The following is a 20,443-nucleotide window of genomic DNA, read 5'->3' as shown; positions in this document are numbered from 1 at the left end:
AAAAGATTTGAAAATAATTTGTTGCAAGGCAACACCAAACTTAGAATGTAACCATATGCCAATTTATTGAATTTGAAACAAAACAAAGAATGAAAGCAAAGCAGAGAAGAGAATTTGTACCTACTGTTGACATGTTGTTTACTTTCTTCCTCTTCTTCCAATTTGTTAAGAGGAATGACTTCAAGAGAGGAGAAGATTCAGCTATTACCCCTTGTCTTGGTCTCTCCTCAGCAAGCTTTCTTTTGTACATGGCTTGATTGAGCTTGCTTGCTATTGGTCCAGGGGTTGGATTGCTTGTGGTTGACCTCCTCTTGAATGTTGTCCTTGGTAGTTTGGTCACAATCATCTTTTCGGTGCTTTTGTCAATTGCCTTCACTTCTTTGAATCCAAGTCTTGGTGGTTGTGTGATTTTTGGAGTTTTGTATTCATCCAGAGCCTTTTGTATTGGTGGTTCCATGAACTCCTCCTTTATGTACTTCTCTGCCTCACTTGAGTTTGGAATGACTTCTTCACTTTCTTGCTCCTCCACTTCCTCTTTTACACCCAACATTTGTTTCAATCGCTCTATCATGGGGGAGGTTTGTCGATCTTCCCAACATTTCTTCATCTCCTCGTCATACCTTTCAATCATGGATTCAGATGTTGAGGCATTTTGGTCCAGGGAGGTTTGTGAGAGTTGTGAGTTTTCATGTTCTCTTGTCATCTCAAGTGCAGTTTCAGGTTCAACCACCTCATTCTTCATTGAAAGTTCACTTGATGCTGTGGCCTCCTTATCTTGCTTTTCCACTTCCTCACCCACACATTTGTCTTCATCCTCACTGGTTGATGGTTCTAAGTTTCCCCTTGTTTGCTCTAAGGACCCATTTATCTGCTCGAGGATGGTTTCTTCCCAAGATGGGGATTTTGTGTAAAATTCCACTAGTTTTCTCTGTATTTCAATGCCTTCACGGTATTCCTCGTCTGTTAATTCAATGCCTTCAAGGTATTCCTCATCTTTTAATTCAAGAGATGAAGGTCGAGAGTAATTTTGGTGAAGTGAATGTGTTGTGGTGAAGTTGTGTTGAGGGGTGTGGAATGAGTTGTGTGATCGATGGGATGACTGGTATGGATTTTGGAGGAAACTTTGTGTTGAGGCATAATCAAGTGATGAAGAACTTTCAAATGAGAAACTGGGACGTGAGGGTGGATGCTTTTCCATTCTTTGGCGATGCTTCCATCTTCCATGAGGATAATGATATGAATCATTTTGTGGTGGTGGTTGGTATCCCATATGATTTTCTTTCTCATCTTGTGGTTCTGAAGCATAGCTCCATGAATTGGAGTGCCCAGAATTTGAAGTTTCTTGGTGATATCCCCAGCCATCATTAGAGATTGGTGATGGTGGGTGATATCCCATAGAATTTGTTTGATCATAAGATGAGTTGAACTCCATTTGAGTTTTGTAAAACACACAACCAAGGAAAATTGAAATTACTCATATCAGAGATGAGAATTTCTTAGTGAGGCAAAAACTCAAACACCTTGGTTTCACTTTGAAACAGAAAACAAAAATAAAGAAAATGCTTGATCTAGACTTCTCACCCACATAATCATTGTTGGTCTAATCAATCTCCGGCAACGGCGCCAAAAACTTGATGAGTATTTTGGAGGAAAAATAATTTTCTCCCAAAACACACAAATCTAACCGGCAAGTGCACCGGGTCGCATCAAGTAATAATAACTCACGGGAGTGAGGTCGATCCCACAGGGATTGATGGATCAAGCAACTTTAGTGGGTGATTTGTTTAGTCAAGCTAACATTGATGTGAATTGTGTGAAATTGTAACCAACAGAAAGTAAATGACAATGAATTTAAAGTTGCAGAATGTAAATTGGCAAGTAACTTAAAGAGCAAGAAATGTAAATTGCAAGAATCTTAAATGACAAGAAATATAAATTGCATCAAATGTAAAGGGAATTGGGAATTGGATTTGCAGAAATTAAACAAGGAAAAGTTAAATTGCAACAAGCAGAGAAGTAAAAGATGGATTTGATTGATTCGAAACCAAAACAGAAATGTAAATAAACATGAAAAGAAATAAACAGAGAATGTAAAATTGGAATTAAGATCTCAGGACCCAAGAGACTAGATAACCAAGTCTAGATCTCAATGCCTTCCTAGATCCAACAAGAACAATTGCAAGAGAAATTAAAGAAAAGTAAATTGCAGAAGCCAAGAGAAGGTGAAGTAGTAAACAGGAATGGAAATTCAATTGTGCAGAGAAAGTAAACAAGAAAATTCTCAAGGTGAGATTGAAACAGAATTTCTTCAATTCTCAACCCAAGATTCAAAACGAAATTGAAAACTAAGAGAGAGCTCTCAAATCCTAATGCTCCCTAGTGGAGCCAGCCTCCTCACAAATATGAAAATGATGCCTTATATAGGCTTTACAAAATGAAATGAAAATGAAATTAAAAACAAATTACAATTAAATGAAATTCCTATTTTATCTATTTCTTGTGCCTTTGAGTGATGATCATTTGGGCCCTTGCTCTTGATGGAATTGGGTTGATAAAGGCCTTGGTTGATTGCTCTTGGAGTTTGAAGAGGAACCGAATTGAACCGGGTTGAGTTTGTAAAAGTTGGACCAAAAGTTGGAGCTAAAGTTAGGGGTCTAACTTTGGCTCCAACTTTTCATAGCAGCCCACAAAACTTGCTGGTATGAACGTTGGTGCCAACGTTAGGGGTCTAACTTTGACCCTAACGTTGGCCTCCCTTATGCACATTTATGGCGCCAAATTTGTCCTCTTGTCATGTTGCCAATTTTATGCCCAATATAGACTATCATATATGGTTGGAAAGATCTGAATGTCAGCTTTCTAACCCACTTGTAATCACTTCAATTGGACATCTACAACTCAAGTTATGATCATTTGAAGAGGGCATGGTCGCTGGCTTTGGTGTGCAGCGTTTGAGGTAACGTTAGCCTCAAACGTTGGCGAAAACGCCAGTTCTGGAGGCTCAAATGTATTGTCCACCCCATACTATTATACATTGTTGGAAAGCCCTGGATGTCTAGTTTCCAATGCCGTTGGGAGCACATTATTTGGAGCTCTACAGCTCGAGTTATACTCCTTTGAAGGTGCAGAGGTCAGTTGGCCTCACTGCAGGTTGCCACCATGTTCGTTTATGCATATTGCGGGGCAGTTTTCCCCCTCAATTTCAGTGTCCACCATGCAGTGCCATATATGCTTGGAAAGCTCTTGATTCCTACTTTCCAATGCTTCTTGAATCACCTCATTTGGAGCTCTGTAGCTCAAGTTATTCTTGTTGGAAGTATACCCCTTCAAGCTGTTGTGGTGTGTGGCGCCAACGTTAGCCTCAAAGTTAGGGGGCTAACGTTGGCGCAAACTTTTGTTCCTCTCCCTTGTAATTCATGTGCCAACGTTAGCCTCCAAGTTAGGGGGCTAACGTTGGCGCAAACGTTGGATGGCCAGGGAGGAATTCATGTGCCAACGTTAGCCTCCAAGTTAGGGGGCTAACGTTGGCGCAAACGTGGGATGGCCAGGGAGGAAATTTCAAGTTCCAACGTTAGCCTCCAAGTTAGGGGGCTAACGTTGGGGCTAACTTCTTGCTTCCTGGTTCAATTTCACTTATTCCATTGTCCTCTCTTCACTCCTAGCCATTCCTCTTTGCTTCAACCTTTCTCCAAGCTTTCTTCACCTATCATTAATCAACCAAACTCATCAAAGCTATGCTCAAAATCATGAGATATTCATTCTTTCATAATATTCAACAAATATAGCATAAAACTTCATGAAATAGCATGAATTCATACATGGTTGATTAAATCAAAGGAAACATGAAAATCTACCCAATTGGCTTGCTTATGGATCAAGAAAGTGCATAAAACCTATTGAAACCAAAGGAAAAAGGCATAGAAAAATATGACATGATGACATGTCATCAGTTAACCCCCATACTTACGTGACCTATAGAAGGAGAAGAGTTTGTTTTCTACCTTGTAGTGGTGAGCCGAGCTATAACTTCGGCCTTGATCAGAGAAGATGAGAACGGATAGCAACCCGTCTACTTTGTCAGCAAAGCTTTACAAGGAGCAGAATTACACTAACAAAAGATAGAAAAATTTGCATATGCTCTTATCCTCACCTCCCGAAGGCTCTGACCTTATTTCTAGGCTCACACTATAAAGGTCTGTACTAATTAACCAACGAAGCACATTCTACAAAAGATGGACCTAGCAGAAAGGATGTTACAGTTGATGAGTGGATATTTTATATACTTTTTGGCACTATTTCCTTAGTGTTTTTAGTATATTTTGTTAAGTTTTATTATGTTTTAGTAGGTTTGAGTGCAAAAATCACTTTTTGGATGCTACTTTGAGTTTTTGTGGTTTTTCTATGATTTTATGTGATTTTTGGGTGAATTTGACAAGTTTTGGCAAAGTTTGATTCAGAGGCATAGAAAGGGTAGCAGATGTTGTCAGATCCTGACCTTCGTGCATTCAACCGAGTATTTCTGGAGCTACAGAGGTCCAATTGACGCTTTCTCAATGGTGTTAGAAAGCTAACTTCCAGAGATTTTCATCAATATATAATAGTCTATAACTTTCTTTGGAAATGGCTACCCAAACTGGGAGTTGAATGCCCAACTTACCCTCTCTTTGGCATTCAACGCCCCAAGAGGATCAAAGCCAGCGTTGAATGCCCAAGACTGGCGTTCAACGCCACCAAGGTTGCATCAAGGCAGCGTGGACACCCCCTAGTGGGCGTTTAATGCCCATTCCTCCAAGTTGGACGCCAAGCTTAACCCAAACACTCACCAAGTGGGTCCAGAAGTGGATTTTCGCACCTTAGCTTAGTCTATTTCATTTTTATAATTTTTAATTATTGTTAATTTCTTTTTAGGTCTTGTTATTAGTATAAATAAAAGGAAGATCACCTTAGTTAGGGAATTTTTTTATCTTCAGCTTCTTAGAACTTATCTTTTCTGTAAATTATGAGCAGCTAAACCTCCTAGGTTAAGGATAGGAGCTCTGCTCATTCCTATGGATTAGTCTGATTATTTTTCTACTTTAATATATGTTTGATTTCATTTTATGGTGTATTTTCGTTCTTCATCTTCATGAATATGGGGTGGAACAACAGTATGACCCCTTATTCTACATGAATTTTTTACGAGTCCTGACCCGGATAGTATTGAGCTATAACATGAGAGTACATCATAGGTTCCAACAAGTTACTTGGGCTAATTGGGATATGTGACATGAAATCTTGTTAGTTAGGGTAATTAACGTTCCTATGGCTCCAAGACTAGAATCATAGAGCTTCATTCTCCGATCCGGAAGATCTGACCTTGTTTGTGGTGTTTTCAGTAGGATCATCAGAGATTAAATTGCGTGAGCTTCACCCTCTACCAGATTGACTGACCTATTCGGGTGTTTGGTTTGGATCCGAGGAGATTAATGACCACAACCCAAGGCTTAATCACTCATCGTTAATGTAGTCAGTAAGAAGCACCAATCCGGCAGAATAAGCATCTCCGAGGCCTTAACTATTTTCTTACTATTGTTTCTACATCAATTCTTTATTTCTTTTGTTATTGTTTTGTTTATGCACCTACAACAATAACAATTAACTTTCTATTTGCCTGACTAATATCTACAAGATAACCACAACTTGCTCAATCCGGCAATCCTCATGGGATTCGACCCTCACTCATCTGAGGTATTACTTGAACGACCCAGTGCACTTGCCGGTTTAGTTGTGCGAGTTCATTTTTGCGCACCAAGTTTTTGGCGTTGTTGCCAGGGAACAAACCCGGGTCATTCGCGTGATGATAAACCCCAATTTTGTGGTTTATCTTGTGTTGATTTTAGGGGATTTTATCAACTTTTCTCACATTTATTCAATGAAATAGCATTATTTTGTAATTCTCCCTAATTTTGTGCTTAAGTGTGAAAACAAGCTTTTTAGGCATTTAATTTTCTAATTTTAATCTACTTTAATTCCATTCGATGCCTTGATGTGTTTGTTGAGTGATTTCAGGTTCGTAACGCAAGTATGGGATGGAAGAAGTGAAGAGAAAAGCATGCGAAGTGGAGAATATATGGAAAAACAAGGATTTGGAGTGCATTCATCGACGTGCACACGTGATAGACGCACACGCGTGACAGACGCGCACGTGTGACATGACGCGTACGCGTGACCCATGCGTATGCGTTGCAGCTCGCACCTGACCTCATTAAAGTGAAAACGCTGGGGGTGATTTCTGAGCTTTCTAGGCCCAAATCCAACTGATTCCAGAGACTATTTCATGTAGAATTGAAGATTGGACAAAGGGGGGAGCACATAGATTAGTTCTAATGAGCCTTTAGTTAGTTTTCTAGAGAGAGAAGCTCCCTCTTCTCTCTAGAATTAGGTTAAATTCTCTTAGTTCTAAGGTTAATTTCTTGTTTTCATCTTATTTTCTTTACAATTCCTTGTTGTAGTGTCTTGATTTTCCTATGTCTTCTTGTTAATTTCTCATTTTGGCCATTTTTATGTTGTGAACACTCTTGTCAATTTAAATTTTCTTTAATGCAATTTGAGATACTTCATGTTAATTTTGCTTCCTTTAGTTGTTGTTGTTGATTTCTTGTATTAGGTAGTAGTAGATTTCATTATTTCTTGCAATTTATGATGCTTTCCTTTTATCCCTTCCAAGTGTTTGACAAAATGCTTGGTTGGATGTTAGAGTAGCTTTTTGAGCATTCTTTGCTTGGAAAGAGAAATTAGGAAATCTTGAGTCATTAATACCCAATTTAGATTGGTGATCTAGGGTTGTTAGTTAATATTGTTTCCATTGACTCTAATCTCTTGCTAATTCAATAAGTAGGTTGATTAGGACTTTTGGATTGAGATTAACAAGTCTTATTTGACTTTCTCTCATTTGAAGATAATTTTGTACATTCTTCCATTGTTAGAGATGACTAAATAAGATAATCTCTTGATAAATATTGTATGATCATTAATGACTAGGATAGAAAGCTTAACTCTTAACCCTTGCCATGAATGTCTCTCTCTTTAGTAATTGTTTCTTTAATTGTTTGATTTACATTTCTTGCACTTTTACCACCCCACCCCTTTTGATAGCATAACCAATAATACGCATACCTCACTGGAACTCCTTGAGAAGATGACCCGAGATTTAAATTCTTCGGTTACTTTTATATTTGGGTTGGACTTATGACAACCAAACACAAATTAAACTTTGATTGAGTATTGCTTGTCGGTTGGGAACTATACTATCAACGGAATTATTTTGTGTGAAATTCCTAGCCGACGTTAATACTCTTTTCATATTTTTGGCGCCGTTGCTGGGGAGTTACAATGTGTGCTTGTTGTTGGTTATTGTACATATGTTGATATTTTAAATATCTTGATTTTTGGTTGGTTTGCTAGTTTTGTTAGTTGTAGGACTTTGTCTTTATTTGTTTCTTATTAGTTTTGTTTTTATTTCTATTTTCACTATGAATTCTCACTCCTTTGGAAATGAGTTTGGTTCAAGTTATGTTGTAGGAAATGGAAACTACAGTGACAACATGCATCAAAGATGGAACAACCAAAGATGGGAGGAGCCTCAAGGAATTGATCACTCTTCGTGGCAACAACCTCCGGTTCCTTATCGGTATAACTCCACCCCTAACATATATCAGTCCAATGGATGTGGTGACCCTCGTTGTAGTTGTCAACAACTACCACCATATGCCTGTGAACTACCTCCTCAACCTAGTTTTGAACCACCATACTCACAAGCTCCATACCACCAAACACCTCCATATTACCATGATTCTTATCCACCATACCAACCACATTTTGAGCCGTATGAACCATACATAGAACCACCACCATTTCAACACAATTACTCCCAAGAACCACCTCAACACACACCACCTTCCAACAATGAACCCTTTTCCCCAAACGATGAACCCTTTCTTACACCACCTCCAATGGATGAGTCTCTCCATGCTTTCAAGCTAGCACAACAAAGAGATATTAGCTCTTACCTCCAAAGGCAAGAAGAGACACAAAAGGAGTTCAAGAAGATAGAAGCCGTGATTGCCACCATAGTGGTAATCGTTAGCAACATGGTATCCTCCCGCCTAAGCCTATACGATCAAGTCACTCCCATTGTTGAATGTAGAGAAGCAATCAAGGAGCATAGTGAGGGAGTGAATTTGAAGCTTCAAGGTGAAGAAGAGGAGTTTAAGCAAGATTTGCATCAAGAGGAGGAAGCCGAGGTTATCGATGTTAAGGAAGTGGATAGAGAGTTAAGGGAAATTGATCAATAATTGGATTCCATCATTAGTGATTTTTTATCCACATTGATCAATCCCCTTGATGATCTTGTTGAGCCTTCTTCCACTGGACTAGAAAGTGGTGTTAAGAAGGATGTGCAACCTCCAAGGCATTTGTTAAGTAATGAAGGATTGGAAGAAGTTGAGCAAGTGACAAGTCTTGTTATTAAAGATAATTCTGCACCAACCAATGTATTATTGAAGATTATTGAATCGCCCTCATTGTGTTGTGAATTTGATGTTGAGGAGGCTAATGCACAACCTCCGACACATGACTTAAGCAATGAGGGATGTGAAAAAGAGGTTGGTGAACAAGGAATTGAAATTGAGGATGCTTGTCAAGAGGTGGAGGAATTTAAAGAAGAGCACAAGGGAGAAGACCTTGCATTGTCAAAGTGTGGGGAGGTCCTCCTTCCTAAGTCACCATTATCCTTTACACCATTCAAGTGGGTAAATCTCTTAACTCCAAGCTTTATCATTCCACTTGAATATGGGTTGCTTGAAACGGGTGGTCAACTTAGAGCCCTCTGTGGATTGAGGAGTAAAGGAAGGTTGTGTAGTGGTTGGCAAAATAATGTTAAGCTCATTAAGGTTGAACCCCCAAGGCTTAGGCCCCACGGTTGGAGGATTCTTAAATTGAATGGGTCTAGGAGGATGTTTCGGTGTTCACTTGAGAATTGGAATCACTTGCCACCCAAATGGAATTGTCTTGATCAACATAAAGATGGGTGTAGAAACAAGGTTTGGGGTCGGGGAATATGTGAAGATCAACTTCGGGAGCCCTTAGCTTGTGTGGAACTTCATCAAAGCTTGGTGCAAGTGATTTTGAATTTTAGAGCCTATTGGAAGTCCAAGCATTCGTGGAAGTTTTAGAGACACCCCACTATGGTAACTTCTGTCCATTCTCCTGTAGATATAATCAATGAATGAATTGAGTTATCATTGTAAGTAGTTGTCCTTATTTTCTATACTCTTTACATTGCTTTGATTGATAAGTTGTTTGTTGGATTTATGTTTTGATTAGAATAGTTGTTGTTAAATTGTGTTTTGCTTGGAGTGTAAGTTGTATTTGTTTTGTATTGAAAATTTAAAAAAAAAAGTAAAAGATTTGCTGTTATATTTGAATTCTAGTTGCTTTAGAATGGTTATAGTCCTTTTCTTTTATTCTTTTGTATGTTTTGTTTTGGTTGCTAGGTTGTTTGTTAGTTTTATATTTTGAATAAGGATGATTCTTTGAATTTGAGTTTTTTCTTGAGTTGCAAGTTTTCTCAAATTTGTGAAAGTCCTCAAAAACTCAAAAATTGTGTTGATTTGTATTTTGGTTAGTTTGGAGTCGTAGATAGTGTTAAGAGAAATTTTAAGCTCTGTTTTGGTGTTTCTATTAAAAAAAAGTATGGGCAGTCACGTGTACGCGTGACCGATGCGTACACGTCGATACGTCAACGCAAACCCCATACATTTTCCCGAGAGTTATGCGAAACTGGTGCTGGAACTGTGCGTCCAGCACAACTTCACACCACGCGTACGCGACATCGTGCTTTCCCTCCCTTCACGCGTCAGCGTCGACGATGCGTACGTGTCGATACTTGTTTGTCCTATCCACGCTCACGTGTGAACGACGCGTTCGCGCCAATCCCCTTTTTGTTCCACCCACGCGCACGCATCATGGACGCGCACGCGTGGATTTGAATTCACCAATACCCCTGACGCGTGAACCCTAATTGTTTTGCATTAATCATCCCTTCTCCTCTCCAACGTTCCATTTCTCTTCTCCCTCCAAAACCTAAAAAAACCGCCATAGCCTCCCTCAAGCTTCTGCCAACCACCACCACCCTCTCCCTTTTTCTTTATCTTTCGGTCCTCTGTATTAGATATCTAAGGATACTCATTCTAGCTTGTTTGCATGTAGAACGGAAGGGTTTGTCAGGCACGCGTTCATAGGTGAGAATGATGATGAGCGTCACATAATCATCACATTCATCATGTTCTTGGGTGCAAATGGATATCTTAGAGAAGGAATAAGCTTGAATTAAATAGAAAAACAGTAGTACTTTGTATTAATTCATTAGGAACAGCAGAGCTCCACACCTTAATCTATGGAGTGTAAAAACTCTACCGTTGAAAATACATAAGTGATAAGGTCCAGGCATGGCCGAATGGCCAGCCCCCCCAAACGTGATCAAAGGATCAAAAGATAATCCAAAGATGTAAATACAATAGTAAAAAGTCCTATTTATACTAAACTAGTTACTAGGGTTTACAGAAATGAGTAAATGATGCAGAAATCTACTTCTGGGGCCCACTTGATGTGTGCTTGGGCTGAGCATTGAGCTTTACACGTGTAGAGGATTTTCTTGGAGTTGAACGCCAGTTTGTAACCTGTTTCTGGCGTTTAACTCCACTTTGCAACCTGTTTCTGGCGTTTAACTCCAGAATGCAGCATGGAACTGGCGTTCAACACCAGTTTGCATCATCTAAACTTGGGCAAAGTATAGACTATTATATATTGCTGGAAATCCCTGGATGTCTACTTTCCAACACGATTGGGAGAGCGCCATTTGGAGTTCTGTAGCTCCAGAAAATCCACTTTGAATGCAGGGAGGTCAGAATCCAGCAGCATCTGCAGTCCTTCTTCAACCTCTGAATCTGATTTTTGCTCAGGTCCCTCAATTTCAGCCGGAAAATACCTAAAATCACAACAAAACACACAAACTCATAGTAAAGTCCAGAAATGTGAATTTTAATTAAAAACTAATAAAAATATACTAAAAACTAACTAAATCATACTGAAAACTATATAAAAACAATGCCAAAAAGCGTAAAAATTATCCGCTCATCACAACACCAAACTTAAATTGTTGCTTGTCCCCAAGAAACTGAAAATCAAATAGGATAAAAATAAGAGAATATACTATAAATTCCGAAATATCAATGAAACTTAGCTCCAATCAGATGAGCGGGACTTGTAGCTTTTTGCCTCTTGAATAGTTTTGGCATCTCGCTTTATCCATTGAGGTTCAGAATGATTGGCATCTATAGGAACTCAGAGTTCAGATAGTGTTATTGATTCTCCTAGTTCAGTATGTTGATTCTTGAACACATCTACTTTATGAGTCTTGGCCGTGGCCCTAAGCACTTTGTTTTCCAGTATTTGATGCCAGGGCATCTTGGCCAGTTTCACTGACCTTTTCTTTACTGTTTTTAAGGTAGTTTCATGCATTTCTTTAGGAAATAAGCTAGTTTTGGATAGATATTCACCTACACCTTGATTCAAGCATACATTGTGCATTTTACATTATTTCATGAGGATTTTACATAAATTTAGTGACAAATTGTATGTTGCATTACCCATGACTTGGACTAGAACTTTGATGCACTCTGTTGCTTGATTTCAGGACCAAAGGAAGTAAGGAAAGGGAGGTAACTTGCAAGGTTAATGAGAAAAGTGATTGCCAATAACACTCTCAAAGCCATCATTGCCCACGTTAAGAGTCACGTTAACTAAGTTAACGTGCACTCTAACGTGGAGAAGGGAAGTTGAGCCAACGTTAGTGACACTTAACATCGTCACTAACGTTGGAAGCTAACATAAGAAGTGAGAGTTGTCGACAACGTTAGTGACACTCAACATCGTCACTAACGTTGGAAGCAACCACACAACCCCCCAAGGAGCCACGTTAACTTCCACATTAACTTAGTTAACGTGGAAGCTAACGATGAGGAATGAATGATGAGCCAACGTTAGTGACACTCAACATTGTCACTAACGTTGGGATGGCTAAGAATGGCCACGTTAGAAGCCACATTAACCTAGTTAACATGGACTCTAACGTGAGATCTAGGGGCACATTGGAACGTTAGTGACAATGTTGAGTGTCACTAACGTTCTCGAAGTTTGGCAAGGCCACGTTAGAAGCCACGTTAACCTAGTTAACGTGGGCTTTAATGTGAAGCAAAAAGGGGCACACTAGAACGTTAGTGACAATGTTGAGTGTCACTAACGTTCTCGAAGGTTGGCAAGGCCACGTTAGAAGCCACGTTAACCTAGTTAACGTGGGCTCTAACGTGAGGCAAAGGGGTGCATTGGAACGTTAGTGAAAATGTTAAGTGTCACTAACGTTCTCGAACTTATACTTTCACTAAATGTTAACACCCCTAACGCCCTGAGCTAAAGTCTCTGCCCACTTAGCACTTTCTCTCTGCAAGTAAAGCCAAGCCCAAATGAAGAAAAGAACTGCTTCAAACTCAAGATCCAAAGGCCCAAGACTTGAAGAGCCAACTAGAAGCTGAGAGAAATAGTATATATAGGAGTAGCTTTGAATTATTAAGGAGTTCTGGAAGTTGGAAAAAGAGAATTACTCTCTGTATTTTACTTTCTCTGCAATTTCTAGTTCTATGATGTATTCTCCATCTTTGTTTTCATTTTCAAGAGCTATGAACAACTAAACCCCTTTCATTGGGTTAGGGAGCTCTGTTGTAATTTGATGGATCAATACTAATTTTCATTATTCTTCTTCTATCTTTTCTCTTGATTTTACTTGAAAGCTTTCGATCTTCATCCAATTGGGTAGTTATCTTGGAAGAGAAGCTATTCAAACTTGGATCTCTTTTGAACCTTGAAAGAGGAATGAAGAGATCAAGCTAGAAATGCTTTCTCATGCTGGACCAAATTGGGTTTGGATGGGTATGTGACTATAACCCTCTCAATACTTGATTTGGAAAATGCATGTTGTATAATCAGTGACCATACTTCATCTCTTCTCATGAGCAATTGACCAAGGAATTGGCTGTTGATTAAGATTTGAGAGATTGAATTGCAAGAAATTGTAATTCAATCACTTAAGATTGCCAAGGAGATCAATGAGTGCATTGATTGAGGAAGAGATGAAAATGAACTTGATCCGGAGAATTGCAACATCTCCTAAGCCCAATGAACTCCCCATCTCTGATCTTACCCATTCTCTTTAATTTCTGCCATTTACTTTTATGAGCAAATCCCCCATTCCCATTTATAATTTTGCAATTTATTTTCAGTCATTTACTTCCAGTCCTTTAATTCTAGCATTTACTTTTCTGTTATTTACATTCCCGCCATTTTATTTTCTGCAACTCTCAACCCAAATTCTGGATTCGCTCAACTAGAATATTCTTCTAATTAAAGTTGCTTGATCAATCAATCCCTGTGGGATTCGACCTCACTCTATTGTGAATTTTTACTTGACGACAAATTCAGTACACTTGCCGAAGGGAGATTTGTTGTGAGACAAGTTTTCCGCGTATCAGTATTACCACCGGATACATAAATGCCACAGACACATAACTGTGTGAACCTTTTCAGATTGTGACTCAGCTTTGCTAAAGTCTCCAATTAGAGGTGTCCAGGGTTCTTAAGCACACTCTTTTTTTTGCTTTGGACCTTGACTTTAACCACTCAGTCTCAAGTTTTCACTTGACACCTTCACACCACAAGCACATGGTTAAGGACAGCTTGGTTTAGCTGCTTAGGCCAGGATTTTATTCCTTTAGGCCCTCCTATCCATTGATGCTCAAAGCCTTGGATCCTTTTTATTACCCTTGCCTCTTGGTTTTAAGGGCCATTGGCTTTTTGCTCTTGCCTTTTGGTTTAAAGAGCTTTTGGCTTTTTCTGCTTGCTTTTTCTTTTTCTTTCTTTTTTTTTCGCTATATTTTTTTTTTCTGCAAGCTTTTGTATTCATTGCTTTTTCTTACTTCAAGAATCATTTTTATAATTTTTCAGGTTATCAAATAACATTTCTCCTTTTTCCTTATTCTTCAAGAGCCAACATATTTAACAATCATAAACATCAACTTCGAAAGACATATGCACTATTCAAACATTCATTCAGAAAACAAAATAACTAAACTAGTTTCAATCATGAATTCGAAACCATGTACTTCTTGTTCTTTTGTTTTTAGAACAGTTTTCATTTAAGAGAGGTGATGGATTCATATTCCTAACTTTAAGGCATAGACACTGATGAGCGGATAATTTATACGCTTTTTGACATTGTTTTTAGTATGTTTTTAGTAGGATCTAGTTACTTTTAGGGATGTTTTCATTAGTTTTTATGTTAAATTCACATTTCTGGACTTTACTATGAGTTTGTGTATTTTTCTGTGATTTCAGGTATTTTCTGACTGAAATTGAGGGACTTGAGCAAAAATCAGATTCAGAGGTTGAAGAAGGACTGCTGATGCTGTTGGATTCTGACCTCCCTGCACTCAAAGTGGATTTTCTGGAGCTACAGAACTCGAAATGGCGCGTTTCCAATTGCGTTGGAAAGTAGACATCTAGGGCTTTCCAGCAAAATATAATAGTCCAAACTTTGGCCAAGAATAGACGATGTAAACTGGCGTTCAATGCCAGCTTTCTACCCAAATCTGGCATCCAGCGCCAGAAAAGGAGCCAAAACCAGAGTTGAACGCCCAAACTGGCACAAAAGCTGGCGTTCAACTCCAAGAAGGACCTCTACACGTGCAACACTCAAGCTCAGCCCAAACACACACCAAGTGGGCCCAGGAAGTGGATTTATGCATCAATTACTTACTCATGTAAACCCTAGTAGCTAGTTTACTATAAATAGGACCTTTTACTATTGTATTAGGTATCTTTGGTCTCAATTTTAATCCATTGTTCATCTTAGGAGACTATTGATCATGTTTTAGGGGGCTGGCCATCTCGGCCATGCCTGGACCTTCACTTATGTATTTTTAACGGTAGAGTTTCTACACTCCATAGATTAAGGTGTGGAGCTCTGCTGTTCCTCAAAGATTAATGCAAAGTACTACTGTTTTCTATTCAATTCATCTTATTTCGCTTCTAAGATATCCATTCGCACCCAAGAACGTGATGAAGGTGATGATTATGTGTGACGCTCATCACCATTCTCCCCTATGAACACGTGCCTGATAAACACCTCCGTTCTACATGAAATAAGCTAGAATGAATATCTCTTAGATCTCCTAACCAGAATCTTCGTGGCGTAAGCTAGAATGATGGCGGCATTCAAGAGAATCCGGAAGGTCTAAACCTTGTCTGTGGTATTCCGAGTAGGATTCAATGAATGAATGACTGTGACGAGCTCCAAACTCGCGATTGCAGGGCGTTAGTGACAGACGCAAAAGGATAGTAAATCCTATTCCAGCATGATCGAGAACCGACAGATGAATAGCCGTGCCGTGACAGGGTGCGTGAGCATATTATTCACTGAGAGGATAAGATGAAGCCATTGACAAGGGTGATGCCTCCAGACGATTAGCCATGCCGTGACAGGGCATTGGATCATTTTCCCGAGAGATGACCGAAAGTAGCCATTGACAGTGGTGATGTATCACATAAAGCCAGCCATGGAAAGGAGTAAGACTGATTGGATGAAGATAGCAGGAAAGCAGAGATTCAGAGGAACGAAAAGCATCTCCATTCGCTTATCTGAAATTCCTACCAATGATTTACATAAGTACCTCTATCCCTATTCTATTATTTATTATTCGAAAACACCATTATCAATTTATATCTGCCTGACTGAGATTTACAAGGTGACCATAGCTTGCTTCATACCAACAATCTCCGTGGGATTCGACCCTTACTCACGTAAGGTATTACTTGGACGACCCAGTGCACTTGCTGGTTAGTTGTATCGAAGTTGTGAACCATGGTATTGGCACCATGTTCTTGGCGCCATTGCCAGGGAAAGAAAGAGCCATGAATTTTACATAATCAAAGTGTAATCACGATTGCGCATACCAAGTTGCTCACGTTGCCAGGGATTGTTTGAGCCTGGACATCACAATTTCGTGCACCAAGTTTTCGGCGCCGTTGCCCGGGATTGTTCGAGTTTGGACAACTGACGGTTCATCTTGTTGCTCAGATTAGGTAATTTTCTTTTTGTTTTCTTTTCAAAAATTTTTCAAAAAAAAATATTTCTAAAATATTCTCATCTGTTTTCGAAAATAATATAAAAATGTTTTCAAAAATTTTATTCAAAAATTTTTAAGAATGAATTCTAGTGTTTCATGAAGCACGTTGAAGCCTGGCTGGCTGTAAAGCCATGTCCTATTCCTTTGGGAATGAGTATGTCAGGCATGTCATGTCAGAATTACATGCTGAAGCTTGGCTGGCCATTGGCCATGTCTAGTGTTTTGGACCGGAGCTTTCATTGAAAGCTTGGCTGGCTAGTGAGCCATGTCTAATTCCTGGACTGAAGCTTTAGACTAACATGGCAAGATTCCTGGAATTCATATTAAAAATTTTGGAATCCTTATTTTTCTTTCCTTCTAAATAATTTTCGAAAAATATAAAATAAAAATCCAAAAAAATTAGAAAATCATAAAAATCAAAAAAATATTTTGTGTTTCTTGTTTGAGTCTTGAGTCATATCATAAGTTTGGTGTCAATTGCATGTGCATCTTGCATTTTTCAAAAATTTCATGCATTCATAGTGTTCTTCATGATCTTCAAGTTGTTCTTGGTAAGTCTTCTTGTTTGATCTTGATGTTTTCATGTTTTGTGTCTTTTCTTGTTTTTCATATGCATTCTTGAATTCTTAGTGTCTAAGCATTAAAGAATTCTAAGTTTGGTGTCTTGCATGTTTTCTTTGCAATAAAAGTTTTTCAAAATTGTGTCCATGATGTTCATCTTGACATTCATAGTGTTCTTGGTGTTCATCTTGACATTCATAGCATTCTTGCATGCATCACATGTTTTGATCTAAAAAAAATTTCATGCATTGCATCTTTTTAGTGTTTTTCTCTTGCATCATAAAAATTCAAAAATCAAAAAAATATCTTTCCCCTTTTCTCTCATCAAATTCGAAAATTTGAGTTGACTTTTTCAAAAATTTTAAAATCAAGTTGTTTCTTATGAGTCAAATCAAATTTTCAATTTGAAAATCTTATCTTTTTCAAAATCTTTTTTCACAAATCAAATCTTTTTTAAATTTCTTAGTTATTTTCGAAAATTCTAAAAATATTTTTCAAAAATCTTTTTCTTATTTTTATACCAAATTTTCGAAAATAACAATAGCTATTAATGTTTTGATTCAAAAATTTCAAGTTTGTTACTTACTTGTTAAGAAAGATTCAAACTTTAAGTTCTAGAATCATATCTTGTGATTTCTTGTGAATCAAGTCATTAATTGTGATTTTAAAAATCAAATCTTTTTCAAAACTAATTTCAATCATATCTTTTCAAAAATATCTTCTTATCTTATCTTTTTCAAAAATATCTTTTCAAAATATCTTTTCTAACTTCCTAACTTCTTATCTTTTCAAAATTTGTTTCAACTAACTAACTAACTTTTTGTTTGTTTCTTAACTTTTTCAAAACTACCTAACTAACTCTCTCTCTCTAATTTTCGAAAATATCTTCCCTCTTTTTCAAAATTTCTTTTTAATTAACTAATTATTTTTATTTTTTATTTTTTTATTTCAAAAATTTTCGAAAATTACTAACATTTTTCAAAAACTATTTTCAAAAATCACTAACTCTTTTTCAAAAATATTTTTCGAAAATTATCCCTCCCCCATCTTATTCTATTTATTCATTCATATCCTAACATCTCATCTCACATCTCTGCCATCCTCACAGTTGTGTTTCTTCCATTATATTACATTCTTTGTCTCCCCCTCTTCTTCTACTCACACAGGGATCCCTACACTGTGGTATAAAGGATCTCTATTATTATTATTAATTTTCTGTGCCTTCTTCTTTGTCATATGAGCAGGAGCAAGGATAAGAACATTCTTGTGGAAGCAGATCCAGAACCTGAAAGGACTCTGAAGAGAAAATTAAGAGAAGCTAAAATACAACAATCCAGAGATAACCTTTCAGAAATTTTCGAACAGGAAGAGGAGATGGCAGCCGAAAATAATAATAATGTAAGGAAGATGCTTGGTGACTTTACTGCACCTAATTCCAATTTACATGGAAGAAGCATCTCCATTCCTGCCATTGGAGCAAACAACTTTGAGCTGAAACCTCAATTAGTTTCTCTGATGCAGCAGAACTGCAAGTTTCATGGACTTCCATCTGAAGATCCTTTTCAGTTCTTAACTGAATTCTTGCAGATATGTGATACTGTTAAGACTAATGGAGTAGATCCTGAAGTCTACAGGCTCATGCTTTTCCCTTTTGCTGTAAGAGACAGAGCTAGATTATGGTTGGATTCTCAACCCAAAGACAGCCTGAACTATTGGGATAAGCTGGTCACGGCTTTCTTAGCCAAGTACTTTCCTCCTCAAAAGCTGAGCAAGCTTAGAGCTGATGTTCAAACCTTCAGACAGAAAGAAGGTAAATCCCTCTATGAAGCTTGGGAAAGATACAAACAGTTGACCAAAAAGTGTCCTTCTGACAGGCTTTCAGAATGGACCATCCTGGATATATTCTATGATGGTTTATCTGAGCTATCAAAAATGTCACTGGACACTTCTGCAGGTGGATCCATTCACCTAAAGAAAACGCCTGCAGAAGCTCAAGAACTCATTGACATGGTTGCTAATAACCAGTTCATGTACACTTCTGAAAGGAATTCTGTGAGTAATGGGACGCCTATGAAGAAGGGAGTTCTTGAAGTTGATACTCTGAATGCCATATTGGCTCAGAATAAAATATTGACTCAGCAAGTCAATATGATCTCTCAGAGTCTGCATGGAATGCAAGCTGTATCCAACAGTACTCAAGAGGCTTCTCATGAAGAAGAAGTTTATGATCCTGAGAACCCTGCAATAGCAGAGGTGAATTACTTAGGTGAACCTTATGGAAACACCTATAACTCATCATGGAAAAATCATCCAAATTTCTCATGGAAGGATCAAAAGCCTCAACAAGGCTTTAATAATGGTGGAAGAAACAGGTTTAGCAACAGCAAACCTTTTCCATCATCCACTCAGCAACAGACAGAGAACTCTGAACAAAATACTTCTAATCTCGCAAACTTAGTCTCTGATCTGTCTAAGGCCACTGTAAGTTTCATGAATGAAACAAGATCTTCCATTAGAAATTTAAAAGCACAAGTGGGTCAGCTAAGTAAAAGGATCACTGAAATCCCTCCCAGTACTCTCCCAAGCAATACAGAAGAGAACCCAAAAGGAGAGTGCAAGGCCATTGACATAAGCACCATGGCCGAACCTACAAGGGGAGTGGAGGACGTGAATCCCAAGGAGGAAGACCTCCTGGGACGTCCAGTGATCAATAAGGAGCTTCCCTCTGAGGAACCAAGGAACTCTGAGGCTCATCTAGAGACCATAGAGATTCCATTGAATCTCCTTATGCCCTTCATGAGCTCTAATGAGTATTCCTCTTCTGAAGAGAATGAGGATGTTACTGAAGAGCAAACTGCCAAGTTTCTTGGTGCAATCATGAAGCTGAATGCCAAATTATTTGGCATTGATACTTGGGAAGTTGAACCTCCCTTGTTCATCAATGAACTAAGTGATCTGGATCAACTGACATTGCCTCAGAAGAGACAGGATCCTGGAAAGTTCATAATACCTTGTACCATAGGCACCATGATCTTTAAGGCTCTGTGTGACCTTGGTTCAGGAATAAACCTCATGCCCCTCTCTGTAATAGAGAAACTGGGAATCTATAGGGTGCAAGCTGCTAAAATCTCACTAGAGATGGCAGATAATTCAAGAAAACAGGCATATGGACAAGTAGAGGACGTATAGTAAAGGTTGAAGGCCTTTACATCCCTGCTGATTTCATAGTCCTGGATACTAGAAAGGAAGAGGATGAATCCATCATCCTAGGAAGACCTTTCCTGGCCACAGCAAGAGCTGTGATTGATGTTGACAGAGGTGAAATAGTCCTTCAATGGAATGAGGACTCCCTTGTGTTTAAAACTCAAGGATCTCCCTCTGCAACGATGGAGAGGAAGCAGAAAAAGCTTCTCTCAAAGCAGAGTCAACTAGAGCCCCCACAGTCAAACTCTAAGTTTAGTGTTGGGAGACTGATGCCAAGGCATCTTAGGCTAGTTTCACTAGCATTTTTCTCTTAGTTTTAGTTGTTTTATGCATTTTCTTGAGCTTAAAGTAACCAAGAATGGTTAAATGAATAACAAAGCAATGAACCATCCAAACAGTATGAT

At 38.4% G+C, this 20,443-nt stretch overlaps 1 non-coding gene and 1 pseudogene across 1 annotated transcript; both read right to left on the bottom strand.

Moving 5' to 3' along the window:
• The window catches only part of LOC148555485 (uncharacterized), a 64,708-nt pseudogene that overhangs the window by 28,424 nt on the left and 15,841 nt on the right, over positions 1–20,443 (bottom strand).
• LOC148555487 (small nucleolar RNA R71) lies at positions 18,606–18,712 on the bottom strand. The gene has a single exon (XR_015887983.1). It is a non-coding gene; the product is annotated as a small nucleolar RNA R71 (small nucleolar RNA).

This window comes from Arachis ipaensis, chromosome B6 (genome assembly GCF_059453495.1).
Source record: "Arachis ipaensis isolate K30076 ecotype BB chromosome B6, ASM5945349v1, whole genome shotgun sequence".
Taxonomy (NCBI): domain Eukaryota; kingdom Viridiplantae; phylum Streptophyta; class Magnoliopsida; order Fabales; family Fabaceae; genus Arachis; species Arachis ipaensis.
The sequence above is the reverse complement of the archived record's forward strand: the minus strand, read 5'-3'. Positions and strand labels throughout refer to the sequence as shown.